The sequence below is a fragment of the Musca autumnalis genome, unplaced genomic scaffold (genome assembly GCF_047663935.1).
Source record: "Musca autumnalis isolate F117 unplaced genomic scaffold, ASM4766393v1 scaffold_3, whole genome shotgun sequence".
NCBI classification, from domain to species: domain Eukaryota; kingdom Metazoa; phylum Arthropoda; class Insecta; order Diptera; family Muscidae; genus Musca; species Musca autumnalis.
This window is the reverse complement of record NW_027411866.1, coordinates 24,663,033-24,688,797: the sequence shown is the minus strand read 5'-3', so window position 1 is coordinate 24,688,797 and position 25,765 is coordinate 24,663,033. Positions and strand designations below refer to the sequence as shown.

The 25,765-nt window shown below is 35.5% G+C and overlaps 1 protein-coding gene across 1 annotated transcript in view; it reads left to right on the top strand.

Moving 5' to 3' along the window:
• Window positions 1-2,535: 2,535 nt before the first annotated feature.
• Window positions 2,536-25,765, top strand: part of LOC141398844 (synaptic vesicle glycoprotein 2B) — a 106,306-nt gene continuing 83,076 nt past the window's right edge. Inside the window, exons 1-2 of the mRNA XM_073976551.1 lie at window positions 2,536-3,338; window positions 23,652-24,327. The gene's annotated coding sequence lies outside the window, so the exon portion shown is untranslated. The remainder of the gene's footprint in view (window positions 3,339-23,651; window positions 24,328-25,765) is intronic.

Here is a 25,765-nt window from a genome sequence, read left to right as displayed (position 1 = left end):
TCAGGCAGAAGTCTTTGCGGTTTGGAAAGCCTTGGAGCTACTAGTGGGAATGACGTACCATGTAGATAGGATAGTCACGGTTCACGTTGGTGTTAAGGTCATACCCTATTAAATCTAGGACTGTTCAAAGTTGTAGATCTATCTTGAAAACATGTAACATAGTCCTTAAATTTTGTTGGGTACCAGGGCACTGTAATGTTGAGGGAAATGAGATAGTTGATGAATTAGCAAGATGAGGCTCTCAATCCTCGCACCTCAGGGTGGAGGACTGTGTCAAGCAACCGCTCTGCTTTTCCTCGATAAACTCAGTAAGATCTACGCAGAGAAAACCGTAAAGGCCTGCGTACATAAGCTGCCTCGCCTGCTTACCTTGCTTGCTTCTGATAAAAGAATAAAAAAGAAAAGGACAATCTAGCCTGAAATTTGCTCGGCCTTCTTTATTCTTTTATTTTTTTATGTCAGAAATGAAGTAGGGAAGCAAGGCAACCAGGCGAGGCAGCTTATGTACGCAGGCCTAAAGAGTTTGGAAAGACGTATCTGGCTGGCCGGCAGTCTAGGAGCGTAGAACTGCGCCCCTTCTCCAACTACGTAAATCAGAATCGCTGTTGGGCCCATCACTGGTCACTGCGGCATCACATCTATCACAAGTAAGTGGGAGGATAACAACATTGAGTACTGTAGGTTGTGCCAGAATGTAGAGGAGACGGAAACGATGGAGCACCTTCTCTGTCGGTGTCCTAGATTGTATGTAAAGAGACACAGGTTGTTTGATGTGTGTGAGATACAATACCTCTCCTGTATTTGTTCTATTGACCCCACAACCCTGTTAACCTACTGTAGGTGTCTTAAGCGGCTATGCGGCGGGTCAACATAGATCATTTCATTTTTAAACTAATTATTTCTACCCTATCTCTCTGCCATATCTACTTTCCTTCTACCTCTTTCCATCTCTCCATCTTCCTTCCACCCTCCTACCCCATCTTTTATATCTACTTCAAGGATGAACGCAATTTCACCTCTCACACTCTTCTCAGTGCAACACATACATCTCCAATATTACCACCAGAATCAAAAGCCAAAACCATCAAGCATCATCACAGTCATTTCATCTCCGTAAATCACCATCATCACACCCAACCACGTCAAAAAGCATGTTTTTCCTCAACTCACCAGTCCCAACACATGTGAAGCAATAGCCCAAAATCATCAACCGTCATCATAATCATCTGATCTTTCACATACTCCTCGCCTCAACAACTTAACACCACCATCACAACTTTAACACATCTATAATCATCTCTACAACTAACCCCTCTTTCAATAACCAGGATGATCACAATGGACCTCAGGGTCTCCGAGTCGAGTGGCTGCCATTACAGCAGCTGCGCATCCTCAAACCTAAACCTAAAAACCATCACAACGCTGTCAGCTGCAGTTATTGTTGAGTTTGGTTTCATGTATCGCCGCGATCTTGATATTCGATCTTACCTCGGTATCCATTACAATTCAATCGCAAAAAGAATGCATTTTCTGTGATTGGAACATCAACGGCTGATGTTAAAAGTTGTGTGTGCGATTGGTGTTGGGGGGACTGCGGGGGAGTTTTCGTAATCTGATGACGACGACTCACTGGAGGCCGTGTTCACGCAGCAGCAACAAAATAGTCCCTATAGTAGTCCCTCGCATGGACAAGTCCAGAGCAACCCCTTAGATGCATCCACTCCTGACATCCATCCATTCCATCTCACCGCAGGTTGAATTTGTTGTAATCTCCATATAAAATAATATGGAGAGCCCTATTTTGTTTGATAAATAGAATCAGAATTTAAAATATCACCATTTTCAAAAAGTACGTTTTATTTGTCACATCGCTTAGAGGATCATTAGTTCTTTCTGACATCTGCGACTACATCTGTGTGAATGCTATTCAAACCTGCCGATAGAGTTGTTCATCTCTTGCAACGTTAAAACTCGCACGTGGTATCGTGTTGATCCATCATATGAAGAAAGAGGAAACACCTGAAAAGGCGGAGCTCTGCAGGACTTGAATTTAGTTATCGTCTTGATCTCCATTTAGGAAAATATGGAGAGCCCTATTGATAACTGGAATCAGCGTTTAAAAGTATCAAAATTTTCAAAAGTGCTTCTTATTGGACCTCTCGAATAGCCACGTTCGACATGACTAAAACAATTAGGAAATGTAGCCAATTTGAAGCTGAAAACACATCCAGCTTTTCAGTAAAGTTGGGCGTCATTTCTGATAAAAGAATAAAGAAAAATTCGATCTATGTTGCTCTTGCTCCTTTATTCTTTTATCAGAAATAACGACGCTCAACTTTACTGAAACGTTAGATGTGTTTTCGGCTTGACGCTGCAAGGCTTTTAAAAAAATTTATGTCTATGACAAACTTTTTTCCTCTGGTGTTCCGGCTCTATGTTATATTGTACCCACACTACTATTATGTTTTGCCTTTGTTCCCGTGAATGTTAGTTGCTTTTTTGTCCAACTTTTTTGTTGTTGTAGTTCTTTGTGGATTCATTATTGGAATTTGAAAATGAAAAAAACCTAAGCTCATGTCGCGGCAACTTAGTCGTCTCTTTGGTAATTTTTGAAATCACAGTTTAATACAAAGCACGGTTTCAAACACGCAGATAAAACGCTACGCCATTAATAAAGAAAAGCGGTAGAAAAAATTGGAATAAACGAAAAATTTTGGAAAGCAGAGCAAATAGAAAATGTGATATAAATTTAATGGGGAAAAATAATATAATAGTTATTAAAAAATAAAAATATCCGAATTAAAAAAAGTTTATTTTCTTAAAAAAAATCAGAAAATTGTGTGAAATATCGGGAATTGATACCAACTCGAATAATTACAGAACAAAAAACAAAAATAAAAACCTTCTCAGATGATACACAAGAGAAATATTTGAAAACAAATTATTATTCAAATAAATGTTAAAAGAAATAAAACAATAACTTTATATAAAATAAAAATAAACAAAAGTCAAAATATTTAATATCAATATAAATGTTCTTCCAAATGGTGTTTTATATAGTGAATAACAATATTTCTTTGTTTTGTGTTTTTATTGTGAAAAATGGATTATTAAATCTTTCTCCACCTTCCGTCAAGTGTTTCCTCGCACCTAATTAACATACCAATGTCAATCTACGATTTTGTTTGTGACGTCGAACAAATATCCGCATTTTTTGTGACTAATTGAATGATAAATGATATTGGCCTCCATTTAAAAAAAGCGATAACAAGAAAACTTTTGTGGAAATGTACCGTATAATTGAATAAAGGAATTTGAATCTGATGATAATCGCAAAGGTGAATTTGAGTCAAAGGAATTATTAAATTAAAACCAGTAATAAAATATTTAATAATAAAATATTTAATTTTGTGCGGCGCTTCTAAATATTTCGGATCACACATTCGTTTTGAAAAATAAAACACTGTAATTATGCTAAATATTTATTGTCCCCATGATGTAATTAATAACGTGTACGAGAAACTATAATAACAAGACTAATTTGATAGAAAGTCCTTCGAGTAGTCAAAATTTTTGTTTACGTTTTCATACGACAATGAATTTGACAGACTTGGTGAAATCAGCTGGTCTTACCCATGATGTTATTATATAGTCGCGTAAAACGCCAGAGTCGCGATTACAATCTGCCAAATTTTTTGTTATTGTGAATAAATTGTATGAAAACGTAAACAAACATTTTGACATCTTGAAGAACTTTCGGCCAAAACCAGAGTTGTTGTTGTGCTACTTACGTGACCTGGTAAATAGATCTTGGTCTTACCGCTTCACCTTATTTATTGCATCATGGTTGTCCCGATTACAATTTTAAGAGGCAACGAGAAAAATTGTCGCAAGGAAAATTGCCAAATGTAAATCAGGGGCTGGATTCTTGTTCTATGAAAATTTGAAATGAAAAATATTTCTTTTATAATTTTTTTCATTTGACAGTTTTTCCCTTTATAAAAGTTTTCATTTCACATATTCATAGAAACAGAATTGAGCCCCTGGACTTATACTGACATTTTTTGTTTTCAAAATAAACCCTACTTTACACTTGCAACTAATAGGGTAAATAGGTACGTCATTTATCTGACAGTTATTCAATGGAGTTGACAATTTAAATGACGTTGTTTTTTATATACCCAGCAAAAAGTTTGCATCCGCGGATGCAGTTGAATCACTTATGAATCCTATGAATTCACTTATGAATTTTACAAGAGAGCGCGCAGCTAGAATGCACTCCATTTTGCTTCCACAGCACACAGCTAGGATGCACTCCATTTTCGATCCAAATCACAGTTTTTGATGTAATGTTTTGGATTGAATTTAAAGCCTCTCTTCGGATTGCATTTTTGATCAGTCCAAAGATGCAAATAAAATGCAAGCCATTGCGAAATATCCCAAAATAAATAATTATATAAACACAAATTAAAACAAGTTTCCATTAACTTCAATCACATTTGAGCTTACTTCCTCCGTTCTCGATCTAATCCAAGCGCATCTGATTTTCTTTCATCATCCTAAAGTTGTTTTATGTTGCCTTCCCATCACTAGTTCAGCTTTCGGCATGGACTCCAACTCCACTCCAATAAAAATTTCCGTCTCGTGAATTACCGCAAAAATGTTCGCAACTTAAGTTTTTATTTCTCTATTTTATAACAAATTCTTCGAAATGTATACACTCTTGTTTATCTTTTGAAAAAATGTGTAGGGATCAACCAACTGTTTTTTCAGTAGGGATCTCTACAGCAACTGCTTATAAAATGTATCGAACGGAGTGCATTTTTCATAACTCTGTTGGACTACATGGAAAGATGTTGTGAAATCATAACTCCAATTGCACAACTTCCAAAATTTGTTGCTGGGATACTGTTAAGGCCTGAGTACATAAGCAGCCTCGCCAGCATGCCGTGTTTGCTTCTGATATAAAAAAATAAAAGAATAAAGAAGGCCGAGCCAATTTCGGACTAGGTTGACCTTTTCTTCTTTATTCTTTTATTTTTATTATGTCAGAAATGAAGCAAGGCAAGAATGCTGGTCCGTTGAGTGTCACGTTACAACCACATGAAAACTTCAAATATAAACTTGGCATCACTTACACTTTTTCATGTGGTTGTTGTTATTGACGCGTGAAACGACACTGAACGGACCGTATGTATTTGGCCCTTAAAAGAATAATGAAGCAAAGGTCAACGTAGTTCGAAATTGGCTCGGCCTTCTTTATTCTTTTATTATTGTTACGGAATTAGATTTAACTAATCTCCGTGTAGACGTTGTTTTATTCCCCGATACGATTTGTACCAAATAAAACAGGGTTCGTTTTAGATTACGTTTCTACAATGCTTTATTTACTTTATTACACTTATTCAGAACCGACTTTAATTACAAAGCACACAGCAAGTCTCTAGTTAGCACGCAGCTCTTATTTAACCGATCTGTTCAGTTCAACGCTTAAAACACAACTAACTCGTCATTGCCAGTTCCCCTGTATTTATATCCCAAAGTCTCCCTGTTCGAGGGTCCTCTAGAAAATGTCTGGCAACTCCTCGAATATGTACAACGAACACACAGACGCACATTCGCACTAAGCGAACAACCAGACTCACATACATGGGGGATGATCAATGACGTAATTACAACAACAAATAAATGCAAGAAAAGAAGTAACAAACTAAACGATAATTACATGATTTTGGCAAAACAAACAAAAGAACATTAACAAAAGGTAATGTAACGACTAGAATGATGAAGAGAGTTCTACATGGTAGTTGTTGTTGCTTAAATAAAATAACTGCGTAATAAAACGTTACGTTCCAATTCAAATTTTTAAATTAACGGAAATTAAACTAAATTAACTTAAACCTATCAGTTACATTCGTAACATTATTGTTATGTCAGAAATGAAGCAGGAAAGCAAGGCAATCAGGCGAGGCAGCTTATGTACCTAGGCCTTAAAGGCAGAAACAGAATGACTTTTGTTGCTTGCTTCACGCTCAATTTTATGTAAATGAATAAAGGCCAGGTACTACCTAACTAAAATGCGATCCTGCATTCCTTTATTCTTTTACACAAATTTAGGCTTGGATAAGCGTGAATTTCTCATTCTGTTCGCACCTTAAAGGCCTCGGCACATTAGAAGCATGACATTCTTGCTTAAGTCATATCTGGTAAATGACTAAAGCAGGGTACACACGATCGGTTTTGACTGTCGATTTTTCGGAAATATCGATAAATGTCAAACTGTCCAGCAACCACAAAATATTTTGTGGTTGTCTGATGACTGACAAAAATGAACGGCCACACTGGCAAGCAACCGATTATTTGAACAAAACTGACAGTCAAAATTGATCGTGTGTACACCGCTTAAAGACCAAGTTCGACCTAATTCAAATCTTATTCTGAAATCTTTTTATTAGGTCGAACTAGGTCTTTAAGTGCAGTACACATTATCAGTTTTGAATGTCGATTTTTCGCAATTATCGATAACTGTCCAACCGTCCAGCAACCGCTTTTATCATATGGTTGCATGATGAATGATAAAAATGAACGGCCACACTAGCAAGCAACCGCAATGCTGTCATTCAAAACTGCCAATGTGTTCCCAGCATTAGTCTTTTATCAGATATGACTTATGGGCCAAATACATACGGTCCGTTGTGCGACTCGTTGCGCGTTGAAAACAACAACCACATGAAAAATGTGTAAGTGATGCCAAGTTTGTTTTTGAAGTTTTCATGTGGTTGTTGAAACGCAACGCGCCGTATGTGCAGCGGCCTTTAAGCAATAATGCCATGCTTCTTATGTGTCGAGGCCTTAAAGGCCTGGGTACATAAGCTGCCTCGCCTGGTTGCCTTGCTTTCCTGCATCATTTCTGACATAATAAAAAGAATAAAGAGGGCCGAGCAAATTTCGAACTAGTTTACCCTTTTCTTTTTTATTCTTTTATCAGACGCAAGCAAGGTAAGCAGGCGAGGCAGCTTATGTACCCAGGCCTAAAGAACCTCGCCTGCTTCATTTCTGACATAATAAAAATAATAGAATACAGATGAAAAGGGCTACCTAGTTCGAAATTGGCTCGGCCTTCTTTAAACGGCGTTTGCATTAGAGCTTTTTGTCGGGTTAACCTATTTTATGAGGATTTGTTTTACGTTTGCGCTATGGATATGACATTTGAAACCCACTAAGTTTATTAAATCTGGTTAAGTGCAAACGGGGTACTACTCTTTTATTTTTCTACGTCAGAAATGAATCAGACCTTTAACCCATAAACACGTCCAACGTTTCAGTAGAGTTGGACGTCATTTCTGATGAAAGAGTTAACAAAAATTGTTTGCTCTTTTATTCTTTTATCAGACTTGACGCCCAACTTTAATGAAACGTTGGATGTATTTATGGTTTTAGACTTACGAAATCTACTTGCTTTCTGATGTCAATTGACATTTGAAATCCAGAGGATTTCACTGCTAGATGTCCTTCCGGATGTGTCTAAAGGGTTGTTTACACCATCTATCAATGTCGTATGAGATGTCAAATTTTCTACCTGCGAATGTTGTACATATAGTGTGACCACTATGAAAATTTTCATCTATAAAAATGATTTGGCAACTCATATGTAAATTTTTCATTTAGGGAGCGCTCTATTTGATACGGCATTCTCGTATGTAAACATAAATTTACCAGCTGTTTTCTGGCATTCTCAAAAAAAAATTGAAAAACAAAATCTTTTAAAAAAGAAAATGGAAAGTTATGTATATTTAAATATTTAGAAAAGTAAATAAAGGGTGTTTATAATGTTATTTTCAGATCGATTGGTCGAAAGAAGCAGTCTTGGAAATGATTGCTTTGTGGCAAAAACATGAATGCCTCTATACCCCAAAAACCTATTCTACCACAACAAACATGCTAGATATTCATTTTCCTTCAACCAAAATTAAAATTTGCCCAAATTTGCAACTCAACAATAAATGTAAACAATGACAAAAACAGCTGTTTTTATATTTATAGGTTATGTCATACGAAAATAACACTTGTAGGTATGAACGCACAAATTGAAAGTTGTATGGATGACGTCAATTTTGACAAACATAGAGAATGTCGAATGGGTGAAAGAAATGACAGCTCATATGACATTGATATATGGTGTAAACAGCCCTTAAGATATGAATCTTAAACTACTATATGGTAAATGGGATTGGTGGGCAGATGACATGCCAGCAGGAACTGCCGAGTGAGCGCAGCACATAATGCTTTCCTCCTGATGCAGATGAATCGAACTCTTCATGTGGGCATGTCCGGTTGCGGTGCAAAGGCCATTTTTCTGTGTTGTCTTCCATTGGGCGCCACTTATGAAGGAAGTTCATGCTGGCGCCAGTTGGCCAGTAATATCTCCTTATCTTTACCCAATGTTGTGGCCTAAATAGCGTTAAGTATTTTTTAAGACCCCGGCACATACGGCCAATGAGTGTCGCGCTACAACAACCACATGAAAAATTCGTGAACACACTTGGCATCACTTACACATTTTTCATGTGGTAGTTTTTAACGATCGACGCGGCTCACAACGGGCCGTATGTGCCGAGGTCTTTACCGTTTCTGGACTTTGGTCTTCAAGACTGAAGGTTGTCAGAGATTGGATCGTGTGTTCAACCATGATTGGCAGTCTCCGCGTCGTGAGCACTGGACGGCGAAATAATAAGTGTTCGATTGTTTCTGTTTCATTTTCATCATCGCATAACCTGCAGTAGTCAACAGTATTTTCTCTTCTCATTTACAGGACATTGATCTTATTCTGCAGGGACATGTGATTATTCCTAACTTTAATTTCTGGTCGGTTTTTTTCTTCGCTTGGAGAGGATGGACCAGATTGCCTTGCATACCTTACAGACTATGCTTGGTTTAGCTAATCCAGTCGATTTAAGTTGTCATTTTCATACACAATATCTCAAATAAATCGAGATAATGCACTTAATCATCGTATAAGTGCATAGTCTAAACCAAGTTTAACATTGTCTCGCTATCTTCGTTCAAACTGCCGCATGAAATGGTACAACGGTGGCTTGATAGAGTTGTCGACTTCAATATCGGTTGACTCCGATCCGCAACGCGCCATTTCATCCGCTTTTTCAGTTCCTTTGATTTTGCAATGACCCAAGATCCCACACAAAGTTACGATTGATTTTAGCGCTTCCAAAGCTTTCCTGCAATCTAAGACCGCCACAGATTTGATTGAGTGGCATCTGAGTGATTTAATGGCCGCTTGGCTATCCACATATATAGTCACCGGTCCAACTATGTCCCTTTTTAAGTTTCTTATTATCTCTGTTGCTTTCCTCACAGCAAAGATATCGGCCTGGAAGACGCTACAATTTTCGCTCAGCCTATATGAGAACCGTAGATTTAAGGCCAGAACAGAATCAATCGACGCTTGCTTTCCAAATGTCAAATTATAAAGGAATGCCAGAGCCTCCTAAAGGGGAACGCAGGCGGATTTGCAAAGAGGCTCTGGCATTCCTTTATAGACATTTGGGGAAGCAAGCAAAGCAAGCGACGATTGATTCTGTTCTGGCCTTAAGGGAATCACTGTTGACGCCTGTTTCTGTTCCCGTTTTCATCTTGGAGCCATGAGGAATATTCCTCTATACCGCGTAGAGGTGTGAAATTGTGGCTCCAGGCCTCTTTGTGTGGTATTTTTACATCAATCTCGTCGAAGTGTAATTGTGGGATATATATTATTACATCTTACCTCCGACCCCATTGATCGATCATCGGTAAATAGCAGCGTGATCGTATTCGTAGTTGCGCCATGAGTTTATCTCCTTGAGTCGGAGAACACTATTGGCCGCCAGCTCCTGCACCACAAGAATCAACGGATGAATTTTAATTAGTACATGGAGGACAGCCTGTGGTGTGCTTGCATGGCACCTGTGGTTAGTAGTGATGCTGCTCTATTGACATGTCTTACTCAAAGCTTTCCATCATATTGTTGTGAACATCCGATGGTGTGGTTTCAGTCCCCCAAATCTTACCTATATCGTTCTTACATGAATAAAGGGCTATTAGACCTTTGTTGGCACGTTTTCGACATTCCTTTTCCCAGTCACTTCCCGCTAATCGTTATGACCGCGTCATCAGCATAGGTTATAGTCTTTAAGCCTGAAGCCCTAAACACATCCAACATTTGAGTAAAGTCGTGTGCCATTTCTGGTAGATGAATAAAGGACAAAGTGCTGCCAAGTTTAAATTTTTCTTTATTCTTCTACCAGAAATAACACAAAATTTTACTCAAACATCCAACGTTTTAGGGCTTAAAACACATCCAACGTTACTGTAAAGTTGGGCGTCATTTCTAATAAAATAACAAAAAAGCAAGGGCAGCATAGATGGAATTTTTCTTTCTTCTTTTATCAGAAATGACGCCCAACTTTACTGAAACGTTGGATATGTTTTAAGCCCTAAAACGTTGGATGTTTGAGTAAAATTTTGTGTTATTTCTGGTAGAAGAATAAAGAAAAATTGAAACTTGGCAGCACTTTATTCATCTCGGCTTTGTTCGTAGTTTATCAAATTCCTTAAGTATTTCGTTTATCACCAGAAGCCGCAGCAGTGGTTATAAAACACCACCTTGTGATCTTTCCCTGGTGACAGTGTAGAGAAAACACCTAAGTTCGAGACTGCATTATGCATTCAAGCTTAACGTTACTAAAGGCACCTTCTGTGTCAAGAAAGACGGCTAACGTACGTTTGAGCCTTCCCAAATCCTCTTGATAAGACCCACGACATAATTCAGTGTGGTCTCCATCGGTTTGTCTTATAGACATGTTGGGCAGGACTTACAACAGGTGTTGAAAGCTTGGTCCTGATTCCAAGGTCTAGAGCAGCCTTTCTAAGGTTTTTAGTAGAAAGGAAGATAGGCGGTTCGGTCTATAGTCTTTGGAAAGTGTGTGGCTAGACTTCCCCACTTTGGGGATGTATGTATGTAGGGCGTTCATTCTCTAAGTTTGTGTGTGTCACTGAGCCGTCTACATCGGGCTATTTTATTCGCATCAACCCCAGCAAAACTATTTAGCACCACTTTTTGTTTAAACTTTTGTTGGAAAAGAAATGTGCCAACTTTTTGTTGGAAAAGAAATGTGCCAAAGTGGTGAAAATTGTATTAACTTTTTAGTTCTGTAACACAACTAAAGTCTCCGAGGCGAGGCAACTTATGTGTCCAGGCCTTAAGAGGCTTTAACTTTAACACACTAAATTCGTAAAGTGTTCGTGGAATAAGAAGGTGTTAAGGCCAGAACAGAATCAATCGTCACTTGCTTTGCTTGCTTCCCAAATGCCAAATTATAAAGGAATGCCAGAGCCTCCTAAAGAGGAACGCAGGCGGATTTGCAGAGAGGCTCTGGCATTCCTTTATAATTTGACATTTGGGGAAGCAGGCAAAGCAAGCGACGATTGATTCTGTTCTGGTCTTTACATCAAATCATGTCAAACGTCAAATTTGCTCACAATAATGCATTACTGTGAAATGCTTGTTTACATTTTGTATGTGATTTTATTCACAATAATGTATTTTGACAACTGGTATGAAGATCAGCTGTTTTTGGCGTTACACCTTATTATTCCTCCATGGTCTACCTCATGGCACAATTACCCAGGTAGTGGTATCACACCAGGGGCTGGATTCTTGTTCTATGAAAATTTTAAATGAAAAATATTTTCTTTATAACTTTATTCATTTGACATTTATTTCCTTTATAAAAGTTTTCATTTCACATTTTCATAGAAACAGAATTGGGCCCCAGGTGTTCGAATATGAAAAGTCAAATCCTTTATAAAAAAATATATTTTTGTTGTAATTTCCCCAACAACATAAAGAAAATTTTGTGCCATGGTCTACCTTATATAAATTTGCCTTGTCAATAATTCTAAAGCCACACGCTGAAATTTTCATACGAAACTTTCCCATTATTTTGGCGTTCATAGATCGAGTTCCATACTAAAGTTATTTTATGAATTTACTTTATTGGGGAACTCGACCTAAGAACGCCAATGGGAAAGTTTCAGCGTGTGGCTTTAGAGTAATCAATATGGTTTTTTAAGGCCTTGGTACACAAGAAACCTCGCCCCTGTCTTTCTTGCCTTACTTCATTTCTGACATAATAAAAATGAAAGAATAAAGAATGTCGACTCAATTTCGAACTAGGTTAACCTTTTCTTCTTTATTCTTTTATTATGTCAGAAATGAAACAGGCAAGCAGCCTCGTTGCCTGGCTTTCTCGCCTTGCTTCGTTTCTGACATAAGAAAAATAAAAGAATGAAGAAGGCCGACCCAATTTCGAACTAGGTTGCCCTTTTCTTCTTTATTCTTTAATTTTTATTATGTCAGAATTGAAGTTAGCAAGCAGGCGAGGCAGCTTAAGGCCTGCGTACATAAGCTGCCTTGCCTGCTTACCTTGCTTACTTCTGATAAAAGAATAAAAAAGAAGAGGGCAACCCAGTTCGAAATTTCCTCTGCCTTTTTTATTCTTTTATTTTTATTATGTCAAAAATGAAGCAGGAAAGCAAGGCAATCAGGCAGAGCAGCTTATGTACGCAGGCTTTTATAGTACATTTACGAAATTGAGTGGATTTTATCTGTCAATTCGTTTGTGTATACGTCAAATGAAATCTCATCTGAAATGCATTGAATTTCATTTGACGTTTAAGCAATGGAATTGACAGTTGAAATCGAGTGGATTTCGTAAGTGTAAACCAAGCATTAGTCCCGGTCAACACTAGAGCGATACATTGCAAAATTTCATGAAATTAGGTGTTCTTAGATCGAGTTCCATACTACATCAATTTCATGATATTACTCTACTATGGAACTCGATCTATGGACGCATAATTTCATGGAACTTTTTCAATGAAATCACTCTAGTGTGGACCGGGACTTAGGGTAGAAACGCATTGGATTTTTCTTGCTTGCCTGGCTTCATTTCGGGTAGAAATATAAAGAACGGCCAAGACGGATTTAAATTAGGTTTTTTTTTTCATTTATACTTTTACTGGAGCAAAGCAAGTAACATGCTGATTGTGTTTCTACCTTTAGCGCCAGAAAGAAAATCTGGTTTCCACTCCCCAATGTCTGATAGTTATTAATATTACATTTATTTGCATTTATTTATATGAATTGAGGTTACGACGACATCCCGTTTCTTACCTTCTTACCCAAATAAATGTTTTTATTTAAAGCGCTGATTAAATAAATAAAAACAAAACTTAACAAAACCCTTTAAACGATTAAGTTAATGGAACATTTGTTTACAAGCTACAAGACACAGCAAATATTTAATTATGAATATTCAAACTAATTTTGTTCTGTAATATTTTTAAACATATTTAAAGTATTATAAAAAACATAAAAAATCCCTTCATAATTAATAAATATTTCCTGATTTAATAAGATCAAGATCAATTAAGTGACAGCAATAAGAATCGAACTGTCACATCAGGATAAAGTTATTTGCCCATGCTAATGCAAGGTATGGCGGGCATAGTCCGTCCGTGCGAAAACAATTTACAACTGTTCAATTTTCATACAACCGGATTTGAGCGGTTTTAAGTTCAAAAAAACCTTGCACTAAATTGCAAAACCAAGTTTCAAGTGCTGCCTGACTGATTGGTTGGCTGGCTGGTGGCTGAATTGTTTGATTGAAAATTGCCACAAATTGTTTGATTAAAATTGCAAAACTTTTCAAAATTTATTGTTATTATTAAGAAAGCAATTGAGTGTTTGGATAATGTGTTTTATTGATTTCTTATAAAAAATGTCTTTATTAATTTATGGTTATCACAATTCAAATACAAAATATTTGCATGTTATACAAAATAAGCTTATGGAACATTTTTTACAAAATAATTGACAGTTGTTATGTTGTTGTTCTAGTGTTATAATTTCTCCACTTCTCGTTTTCTTGTTTAATTAATAATGAAATTAATAATAAAAAATTTTATTAAGAAAACAACACTCCACCAATGAATTAACATATTTTTCATATGCATATTGCGTTTTAGCATAAATTAAGTGTAATTGTTTTTTTTGTGTTGTTTTTACAGAAAAAGCAATAACAACATTAATAATAAGTTAAAACAAACAAGAATGATGAAATTTAATTGAGAAACTAGACGTAAAACCCGTTTAAATGTCTTATTTATGATCTATGAATGATTTTAGCTATTCGATTTACTTTATTTAACTAATTATTTTCTTTCTTTAATTGAATATTCAGTAAAGAAAAATTTTATAATAAGGAAACTGAAAGTGTTAAAACACGTGCTAGATAAAAATAATGCACCATAGCAACAAGGGAAAAATAACAAGACAAGTAATCACAACATCCAAAAGAATTGTTCACATTTTACCGTTACATGATTTCCCAACATGGCCTGGAAACATAAGCTGCCTCGCCTGCTTGCCTGCTTCCATGGCACAATTACCAGGTAGATGCATCAGCAAACAACTACAACAAAAACCAGTTCAGTACTGTGAAATGTCAAAAATGTTTTCCAAAAATAAAGCGATTCACGCCAGTTTTTCAACAAAATGTTGTAGGCAGATATTAATAAACGAATTATTACAAAAATCCACCAAAAATTCACAATTTTTCGTTTAAATTTTTGTTTTTTAATTTTATGTTTTCAATTACAACAACTTTTTTGACAGCTTGCAGTACATCAGCTGGGCTGATGCGGGTACCTGTATGATTGTGCCATGCCTGCTTCATTTCTGACATAATAAAAACAAAAGAATAAACGCCGAGCAAATTTCGAACTAGATTGCCCTTTTCTTTTTCTATTCTTTTATCAGAAGCAAAGGCAAGCAGGCCTTTAAGGTAGAAACACAATGAAATACACCGCTTTTTCACGCTCAGTTTCATGTAAAAGACTAAAGGACAAGTACTACCTAATTCAAATGAATTAGGCAGCATTTGAATTAGGTAGTACTTGGCCTTTAATCTTTTACATGAATCTGAGCGTGAAGAAAGCGGCGTATTTTATTCATTTCATTTCACACCTTTAAGGCCAGAACAGAATCAATCGTCGCTTTCTTTGCTTGCTTCCCAGGTAAGCTGAAAGCACATACAACGTTTGAGTAAAGTTTTGCGTTGGGCGTTGACAAAAAAACAACATCAACAGGGCCGACATCAAAGTCCGGCGTTGATGTGTTTGCCGGCATATATTTCAAATGAATTTGAATTTTTCGGCATCATGCCCAACAGTGTAAAAACGGCCAAAACGACACAAAACTTTACTCAAACGTTGTATGTGTTTTCAGCTTTAGAAACAGAATCAGCTCGTTGCTTGCTTTCTTCGCAATTCCGCCGGCGTTCCCCATATAATTTGACATTTGGAAAGCAAACAACGAGCTGTTTCTGTTTCTACCTTCAGACTTTTGACTGCAAAAAGTCGATTAATAGAAATTTGACTTACCTATCCCTAATGACTATACCACGCCTTTTTGCTTTTTCACATGTATGTTGTCACTTTGGGTATACTAATATACAGGCAAGCTGATGTCATACATGTGAAAAAGGATATGGTGTGATATAGCCATAAGCTGCCTCACCTGCTTACTAGGCGTTTACCCTGCGTTTACACATGACAGGACAGTTGAGTTCATGTATTGATTTCAAAACTCCAAACTTGCGTCCATGCAACTGCAAAAACAGTTGTAAAATTATGAATGAAAATCGTCGTTTTTTTTTTTGTTTTCCGTTTACATATTTCGTTTTTGTTTTGTTGCATCCCAGTCCTTTTGTCTTTTTTGTTATTTGAAATAGTTTTGTTTTCATTTATTCAAAAATATCCATATTTACTGTCTACGAAAATTACCAGACAGTGCCGAGGCTACTAGCCAAATGTTTGTATGTGTTAGTGAATCAGAGTTGTATTTGCAGACAGTCTGTCTTGTGTAAACGCCAAGGAACAGAAGACAATTTGTCTTCTAATACAACTCTGATTTACTAACACATACATACATTTGTCGGCTGTCTTCCAGTTGTCCATAATTTTTTCACAAACAAATTTTTGAAATTTTTGTGAAAATGTGTGAGATAATAATTGAAATGTTTTGAAAACAAAAGAACATGAACAAAAACAAAATATGCGAACGGAAAACAAAACGAAATCGATGATTTTCATTCATAATTTTACAGCTGTTTTTGCAGTTGTCGGGACGCCGATGTCACACAGGCAAGTTTTGGGATTTAGACAATCATACGTGAAGTCAACTGTCCTGTCATGTATAAACGCAGGGTTGCCTTGCTTGCCTGCTTCATTTCTGACATAATAGCTTTGTTCTTTTACTTTCTTTTAATGGTAAAAGAGAAAATTGTTCTCTCATGGCCAGTTTTACGAGAAAAGTAAGTCCCGGTCCACACTAAAGTGATTTCAATGAAATAATTTCATGAAATTAGGTGTTCTTAGTTCGAGTTCCCCACTGCAGCAAATTTATAAAATTACTTCAGTATGGAACTCGATCTAAGAACGCATAATTTCATGATTTTTTTTTAATGAAATCACTCTAATTTGGACCGGGAGTAAAGGAACGGAAAAATTGTAGATCTGGTAACAATGTCAAAAAGAAACATATAAAAATTCAATTTTCTGCTTTTATTTCACTGTTTTTTAGTTTGTTTTGTCATCGTTCGCTTTTTTCTTTTGGTTTTGCTAATTGTTTTTCTTCATTAGCAAATAATCGTCAAGCTAATGTCGACAAATCACTGATGGTGCATTTTGAAGCATCGCCAGAATGATAACATCTGATTCAGCAGATTTATGGATTCGAAAGGTACTGATCACTCATGAAATTCTTTGATTACTTATTAACCCATCAACAAATACCCCCTCATCAGGGGAGTAGGTCCTATTCGTAACCACACTAAACAGATAAGAAATTGTCTAGAGTTTCTAGAGCCGAGTTCGTCCACGTGCCATCCTTTCGTCTGATGCTTCCAATAGGTTCGGGATCCTTTGAGATTACCCTGCAAAATCTGGCGGTTGCATTAACTCTTTCTATTGCCTCACTGAAGTTTATCCAGGAATCTCTTGTAACCTTCCTAAGTCCCGGTCCACAATAGCGTGAATTTCATTAAAAAATGAAATTAGGCGTTCTTAGATCGAATTCCCCACTACAGCAATTTTATGATTTTACTCTACTATGGAACTCGATCTAGAAACGCATGTGGACCGGGACCAATTTTACTCTTATATTTATTGAAAGTATCTATATATGTATGTGTTCCAATCTGAATTATATTCAGTTCTGCTAGCCTTATTGTATGCCCTGCTGCTGACTTTCCTGAGGTATGCTAGCTCTATGTTCCACCAAACTGGTTGAGATTTCCTACCAAGACTTAACATAGCAATCCCAAAGAACACTTGTGAGGTCATCAACTTGCCAGTCAACTTCCCTGCCTGCGTGAAGTTCTGAAATTTTACACAGTCTTGAAGACGATGGAGAGTTGGTCCTTCTGGTGTTCCCATGAGGCGGATGTCTTTTACATCTATAGCGGACATGAACGTGTATCGCCTAGGGCATACTCGCAGATTGTTAGTCAAAATAAAATCGAATATGAACTCGCCTCTCACATTGGTGTCACTGCTTCCCCAGTAGAAGTGATGAGCATTTGCATCACAGTTGATTATCAAACTGCCTGATGTCTTGTCCAAAAGTTTGCGCGGCAATTGACTTGGCGAGTCTTGTACTTAAATACGGCATGTAGACCGAGGCTAGCACCAAGGAGAATTTCGAGCCTACTTCCAGCCTCACTACTGACGTATCGCCGTCACTGTAATTATAGAATTGAATAAGACTTAGACTTTTCTTAGCTACAATACAAGTTCTTATCTTCTCCCCATTGGAAGTATAAAATAGCGAGTAACTCTTATCGTGTAGTACAGAGACCATAATTGGGTTCCTGAGGCAAAACGATGGCTTCTTCTGTTCAGGTAAGAAAGAAGTTTAGCAGCTGCCGTTTTGTAGTGATGTAAATACATAGATTTATTTGCACTATGACCCCGGAATGCGGAATCGAAGCCATCCCACAGACAGAATTTTATTCAAACTTCTATATTAAAGAATTATACGTGGGTTAGAATCTTTAAAATACCTCAAGTGGAAATACAAATACTTTTATAATATGAATAGGGTTATATTAGACCACTGAGAAGCCAATATGGGCATTTCAGCCATAGCTTTGTTCCAGAACTAAAAAGTTTTTAAAATTTTTACCACTTTTACCAAAAAAATCGTACCCGTACACAAAACACTTGTAAAATGTTCACTTCTCTTTAAACAAAAAAGGTGCTTAATGACGCTCTCTTTAAAAACTTTTTACACGACAAATTTGAGTGCGTAAAAAATAGTAACATGGTTGCCGGCTTCTAATTTGCTGGTATGCCGACTTTGACATTTGTTCTAGTTTTTTTGACATTTTTTTCCATTTTGTATGTATGTATCTCATTTTTCACAGTTAAAACTTCTTTACAAGTGGTGTCTTAAGACAATCCGTGTGCACTCATTAATATGAGAGAAGTGTCCCTTGTCCCGTCTGGGATGTTTGTGGAACAATTATTATAATTCCTTGCTCTTTCTATGCATAAAATGCCAATTTCTTATTTGAAATGAGATCACTATAAATAAAAAAGGCAATTTTATGAAACTTCTATAAAACACATTCTAACACCCAATTGCTTTATTAATAGAACACATACACTTTGAAATGAAAAGTTTTTTAATTTAAACTTGTTGTTTATTGCAATTTTCATCAATCAATTCAAAACTGTTAAAATCCAGTTGTAGCCAGAATAATTTTCTTTCTTATTCGCTACTTTCCCAGCTTGACAGTTTGATTCTTTTTGCCAGCCATTGATCGATCAATAAAATCAACAAATATTTATTAATTACAAGGGATTTTTAATAACACATTAAACATGTGATAAAAATAATATTGAACAAGCTTATTTGTAAGTTTTATTGTCTATTGAATATTCATCACTTAATATTTGTTGTCTCAGCTTGTAAACTAATGAATCGATTAACATTGATTGAATTAAGGGTTTTGTTAAGCTTTTTTTATTGGCCATTGGGGTAAATGAAAACAGTTATTAAAGCAAGCTAAGGTGTGGATAACATTAAATGCGTTGTAATATTATATTAAAAACTAAAAAATTATATTAAAAACTATCAGACGTATATTACGGAAATTATTCAATTTTCCTTGGCCCGGGGTCTAATTCTCGCATCCGTTATCGCGCGATTTTTTGTTCGAAGACAAATTATACGATCGAAATTATTTAAAAAAGTTATCGATACATACGGTTATCGAACGGTGAAACATATTTGGTTTGTTCCATTACTACACATTTCTAGACATTTTTACTCCGATAACCGATTTTTCCTTTATGTTATCGAAAAAAAATAGTAAAAATGTGTAGAAATGTGCAGTACTGGAACAAACCAATGGTAAACATAAAATATTACAAACAAACAGGGTGTTGTGCGGCAAGTTCCTCGTAAAATGAAATGAAAACATGAAAATTGTATAAAATAATAGAAAATTGTGAAAAATTAAAAGTAATAGTGACCCGAAATAAATTCCGCTATGTAAAAATATAATAATCGCATTCTGGCATTGGAAAATATATTTTTAATTTTTAAGAAACAGTTTCTTTTTGTCTAGTTGTTTATTCAAAAAAGTCATTAGTATGCGAGTTCGATTAGTTTTATTGCAAAATGTTCTATTAAAGTTCGTTTTTTTGCCACAAAAATAATCATTTCGACAGCAAATGTGTGGCGGGCAAAAACTCGCAAGATTCCACTCGAATGTGTATTCGGCAATGGATGCCGTAATGCTAAGTTTACATTTACGAAATCCACTCGATTTCAACTGTCAATTCCATAGCTCAAACGTCAAATGAAATCTCATCTGGATTTCATTTGACGTTTATCCTATGGATTTGACAGTTGAAATCGAGTGGATTTCGTAAATATAAACTTAGCATAATCCAAATACTTAAAATATCGATCGAAATAACTCGATCACGTATGCGAGAATTATACTATGTTTACATTTACGAAATCCACTCGATTTCATCTGTCAATTCCTTTGTGTATACGTCAAATGAAAACTCATCTGAAATCGATTGGATTTCCTTTGACGTTTGAGCAATGGAATTGACAGTTGAAATCGAGTGGATTTCGCAAATGTAAACATAGTATTAGGCTTACACTAGAGTGATTTCAATGAAATAATAGACCTGTTCGATAACTTCGCAAGTAAAAAGTGCTTGCAACTACTTGTTAGCACTTCTCCTCTCTCTTTCACTGGACACGTTTGTTATCGAACAGAATTTTGTAACAGTTTGTGCAAACTTTTGGGTTATCGAACAGACCTAATTTCATGAAATTAGACGTTCTTATGCCATGTTCATACCAGCATTTGAATCACGTCGTTCGTTCTCATAATTACGTACACGAATTGACCCGCTCATACGACATGGTACACAATTCATAGCAACATGATTCATAATTTCATAGTTTTTGTTTACTGATTTTAAAGAAAGTTTCAGCTAAAAGACCTGTAAAATTAATTGAAATGAACTGAAAAAATATTTGTCCTTACAGATATCTATTCAATATTAAATTATATTATTTTCATTCATATTTTCTATTTTTTCTCAAAATGTTGGCGTTTTCAGTATATTTTCAAATTTTTCTATTTTAAAAAATACGAGAGAGACCTGCCAAAATAAATTTTTGGTATACAGACTTTCCGGCAGGCATTTGACTTTTGATTCTAGTTTGAAACTATGTACAAGAAATGTAACTGCAATGAAAGAGAAGACAAACTTTGCTATGATATGCTTTGTTCCAGAACCTGCAAGAAGCTACTACTTTTTACTACGATAACACAGTTTCCTTTATGTTATCGAGAAAAATAGTAGAAATTAGTAGATTCTTGCAGTACTGGAACAGACCAATTATAATGTATACTAGTCGTTAAACCGTTTACTTTTCATTCATGTTTTGCAGTTTTTCAACAAATGTTTGGGGTTTTCATACATTTTTAAATTTTGTATTTTGTCTGTCATAATTAATTTATTTCGATAAATTCTCTCATTTGTTAGTGATGGGACATTTTTTATCGTCGTTTGGAGAGTAATTTAAATTGAACAATGTACAACTATCGTTGTTCGTTCTCAAAATTTTGTATGGGAAATGAAGTAATTATATCCAGGGCAATCATGAATAAATATTCCGTGCGGAATTTGTTCCCTTTCCCCAGTTTCACAATTTTTTATTTCCGTATTTATGTCCAAAAAGGGAATATTGTTGTGATTAGGCAAGAATATTCCATAATTAGGAGATTCTAGCAGTTTTCCACGTTTTAAAATAACGATTTTTAAAGAAATTTACCTTTTTAAATTATTTTCCGTGCGGAAAAATTCCGAGGGAAATATTCATGATTGTCCTGATCGTAATTTGAGTTCGAACAACGAATAGAGAGCGAATTAGCCTTAGTATGAACAAGGTATAAATGTATTGTTTTTTTTTTTGGTAACAAAGTTTCGATGTGGGAAATTTTCTTTTTTGTGCATTTTCTTCGTTATTTTTTTTAATAAAATACAGCATTTTTGCTCCCTTTGGTTCCTTTATTGGCCGACAAATTGTTCTGTTTATGCAAGTCAGCTGATTGCTTGCTGGTTTTTGCTGGGAAGGTGTCTGTTTACTTTTTACAATTTTCTAGCAAAAGGCAATTGCTCTGTTCCAGAACCTGCAAGAAGCTAGTACTTTTTACTACGATAACATTTTTTCCTTTATGTTATCGGAGAAAATAGTAAAAATTAGTAGATTCTTGCAGTTCTGGAAAACACCAATTAAAAACTCCTTATACTATGTTTACATTTACGAAATCCATCCATCTGTCAATTCCTTTGTGTATACGTCAAATGAAAACTCATCTGAAATCGATTGGATTTCATTTGACGTTTGAGCAATGGAATTGACAGTTGAAATCGAGTGGATTTCGTAAATGTAAACATAGTATTACTCTCTGAGAAAGTTCCTGCTGGGAAAGTAACCAGACAGACCTATTTCAAGTTGTTTACATTGAACAGCTGATTTAAAAACTTTGTTCCTTTTTGTTTGTTACTTTTTAATAGTAAACGTAGCAAAAGAGAGAACTGTTAAAATTGCTGTCAGGTAACAAGTTTTGCACAAAAGTAACTCTTATGTTACATGCTAAAACTTTCATACGAAACTTTCCCATTATTTTGGCGTTCATAGATCGAGTTCCATACAAAAGTAATTTTATGAAATTACTGTAATGGGGAACTCGACCTAAGAACGCCAAAATAATGGGAAAGTTTCGTATGAAAGTTTCAGCGTGTAACATAAGAGTTTACTTTTTAATAGTAAATGTAGCAAAAGAGAGAACTGTTAAAATTGCTGTCAGGTAACAAGTTTTGCACAAAAGTAACTCTTATGTTACATGCTAAAACTTTCATACGAAACTTTCCCATTATTTTGGCGTTCATAGATCGAGTTCCATACAAAAGTAATTTTATGAAATTACTGTAATGGGGAACTCGACCTAAGAACGCCAGAATAATGGGAAAGTTTCGTATGAAAGTTTCAGTGTGTAACATAAGAGTAATAAACGGAAAAATAGTAGATCTGGCAGCAATGTCAAAAAAAAACAAACATGGCTGCTTAAAAAATAACAACAAACAAAAAATAAATTTCAATGTTTTTTATTTTTTATTTCACTGATAAAATTTTTTATTACTTATATTTATTTTATTTTGCTTTGGCAGTACGCGTTGTTTTTCTTTTGCCTTAATTGTCAAATCTGCAATTTGACAGATTTTCCGCTTTTTACAGCAGTTACTGGGGATTGTTGAGTAATTATTAGTTGTGTCTTTTTACTTTTTCAGTAATAATTATTCAGTAACTTATTTTCAGAGAGTAAGAGAGATTTTACTCTTTGATACGAAAATAGAGAAAAAAGTAAAAAGACAGCATTTAGTAAACTTTAGCAAGATAACAGTTGATAACCAAAACAAAAACATTGGGGCCAATGCATGAAAGAAAAACTAACTCCAAAGCAATGAAAAAGTTCTTCAATTTTAAGAAAAATAAATAAAAAATAATTAATATATTGATAAAACAATAAATATAGCTGAATCGTAATATTTATAGTACTTTTCCACAAAAATAAAATAAACATTGAGCAGCTGGCCTTTAGCAGATGATTAAAAACCAGCTGATCGAACTTGCTAAATGTTGCTGGGAAAAATTCTTTCAGTAGCTTTCAGCAATTTCTCAGCAAACAACTGTCAAAATTGTTCTCTCACTTCGCTCTCTTTTACCGAACTTTTGTGTAAAAATACATCATTTAGTAACATTTGGTAATAAGAAAGTTGGCTGAGAAAGTTACCGTACAGACCTATAGTCGATCACCACAAACTCTGCCTCAAACTTCGAGGATTTTTCTTTATTTGTTCCTATGCTAATCCATTTGGCCACATGTCAAGTCGTATTATCAACATGAATAAATGTTTTTCTTATTTTTCAGTATAATAAAAAACAGCAAACAATTAAATTACCAAATCTTGCAAAAAAGAAACAATAACAATACGCCTAGAATTCACCTAAATTAATTAAAACCAACCAATTTCACCACAACATCTTCCACACACACACAACAAATAATTCATTGGAAATTTTTGAATGGAAACATTGAGTGCAAATTTTCACCTACCTCCTCCATCCAGAATAGTGCGATATTATGTTTGTATTGGTAAGTGTTACTACACTGTGATAGAGCAATTTCTACTCGGCATCATCAGCAAAATCATTGAATTTGCAACGTGGCTACAACAAATACAACAATTACTGTTATTACCACCACAACAAAGAGAATTATATACTTCATCACATTATCAGTGGGAGAAACAACAACACCAGCAGCATCTCTCCTACTTCCAAAGAGTCTTAATAGCCTTCCAGATAATACCGTTAAAGGTGAAGGAAACGATAAAGCAGCGAACGAATACGACGTGAAATTCACATGTCATAAAAAACAGACAACAACAGCAAAATAAAGTAAACAACAGTAGTAGTTGCAACAACAACGCCAACGAAATTTAATCAAAGGCCACATCCATTCATTCAACCATCCATCTCTGCACCGAAAAACACAACAAAAATCTCAACAATAACAAAAAGGCAACAACAACAGCAACAATAAAGTAAGTACCACAACCATTTATACACTTATTTTACTATATTTATTTATTTTTAGATTCACTTTTGGCAGTTTTGTTGAGATGTGTGTTTTACTTACTATTTGTATGTAAGTCGAGCTCAATCTCATATTTGTTGTTTTCAAATTTAAAAACAACAAGTTTAAAGTGGGAAGTAGTTAAAATTGATTACTTTTGGGGATGGCAAAGAATACTAGTTTCGTCCAACGCCACTTGGACTCATCAGTTCTCTTAGTTCTTTGTGTTGAAACAAAGAACCCTTCCCCAATTTTATGACGACTCGAGCTCAAGAATAAGTGTGACTGATGAATTCGTTTCAATGCGAATTCAACCGAAAACACCTAAAAACTCTCGTAGCCGCATATGTAAACCAAATTAACTACTCCCACTGTCATGTGTCTCCACATTGCAGAGAATGCACATAACTATTTTGATAGTTGTCGAAAAATAACAACAACCCATCGTCCACGGTGCTCTGTGTCTATTTTTAGATTCACTTTTGGCAGTTTTGTTGAGATGTGTGTTTTACTTACTATTTGTATGTAAGTCGAGCTCAATCTCATATTTGTTGTTTTCAAATTTAAAAACAACAAGTTTAAAGTGGGAAGTAGTTAAAATTGATTACTTTTGGGGATGGCAAAGAATACTAGTTTCGTCCAACGCCACTTGGACTCATCAGTTCTCTTAGTTCTTTGTGTTGAAACAAAGAACCCTTCCCCAATTTTATGACGACTCGAGCTCAAGAATAAGTGTGACTGATGAATTCGTTTCAATGCGAATTCAACCGAAAACACACATCTCAACAAAACTGCCAAAAGTGAATCTAAAAATAGACACAGAGCACCGTGGACGATGGGTTGTTGTTATTTTTCGACAACTATCAAAATAGTTATGTGCATTCTCTGCAATGTGGAGACACATGACAGTGGGAGTAGTTAATTTGGTTTACATATGCGGCTACGAGAGTTTTTAGGTGTTTTCGGTTGAATTCGCATTGAAACGAATTCATCAGTCACACTTATTCTTGAGCTCGAGTCGTCATAAAATTGGGGAAGGGTTCTTTGTTTCAACACAAAGAACTAAGAGAACTGATGAGTCCAAGTGGCGTTGGACGAAACTAGTATTCTTTGCCATCCCCAAAAGTAATCAATTTTAACTACTTCCCACTTTAAACTTGTTGTTTTTAAATTTGAAAACAACAAATATGAGATTGAGCTCGACTTACATACAAATAGTAAGTAAAACACACATCTCAACAAAACTGCCAAAAGTGAATCTAAAAATAGACACAGAGCACCGTGGACGATGGGTTGTTGTTATTTTTCGACAACTATCAAAATAGTTATGTGCATTCTCTGCAATGTGGAGACACATGACAGTGGGAGTAGTTAATTTGGTTTACATATGCGGCTACGAGAGTTTT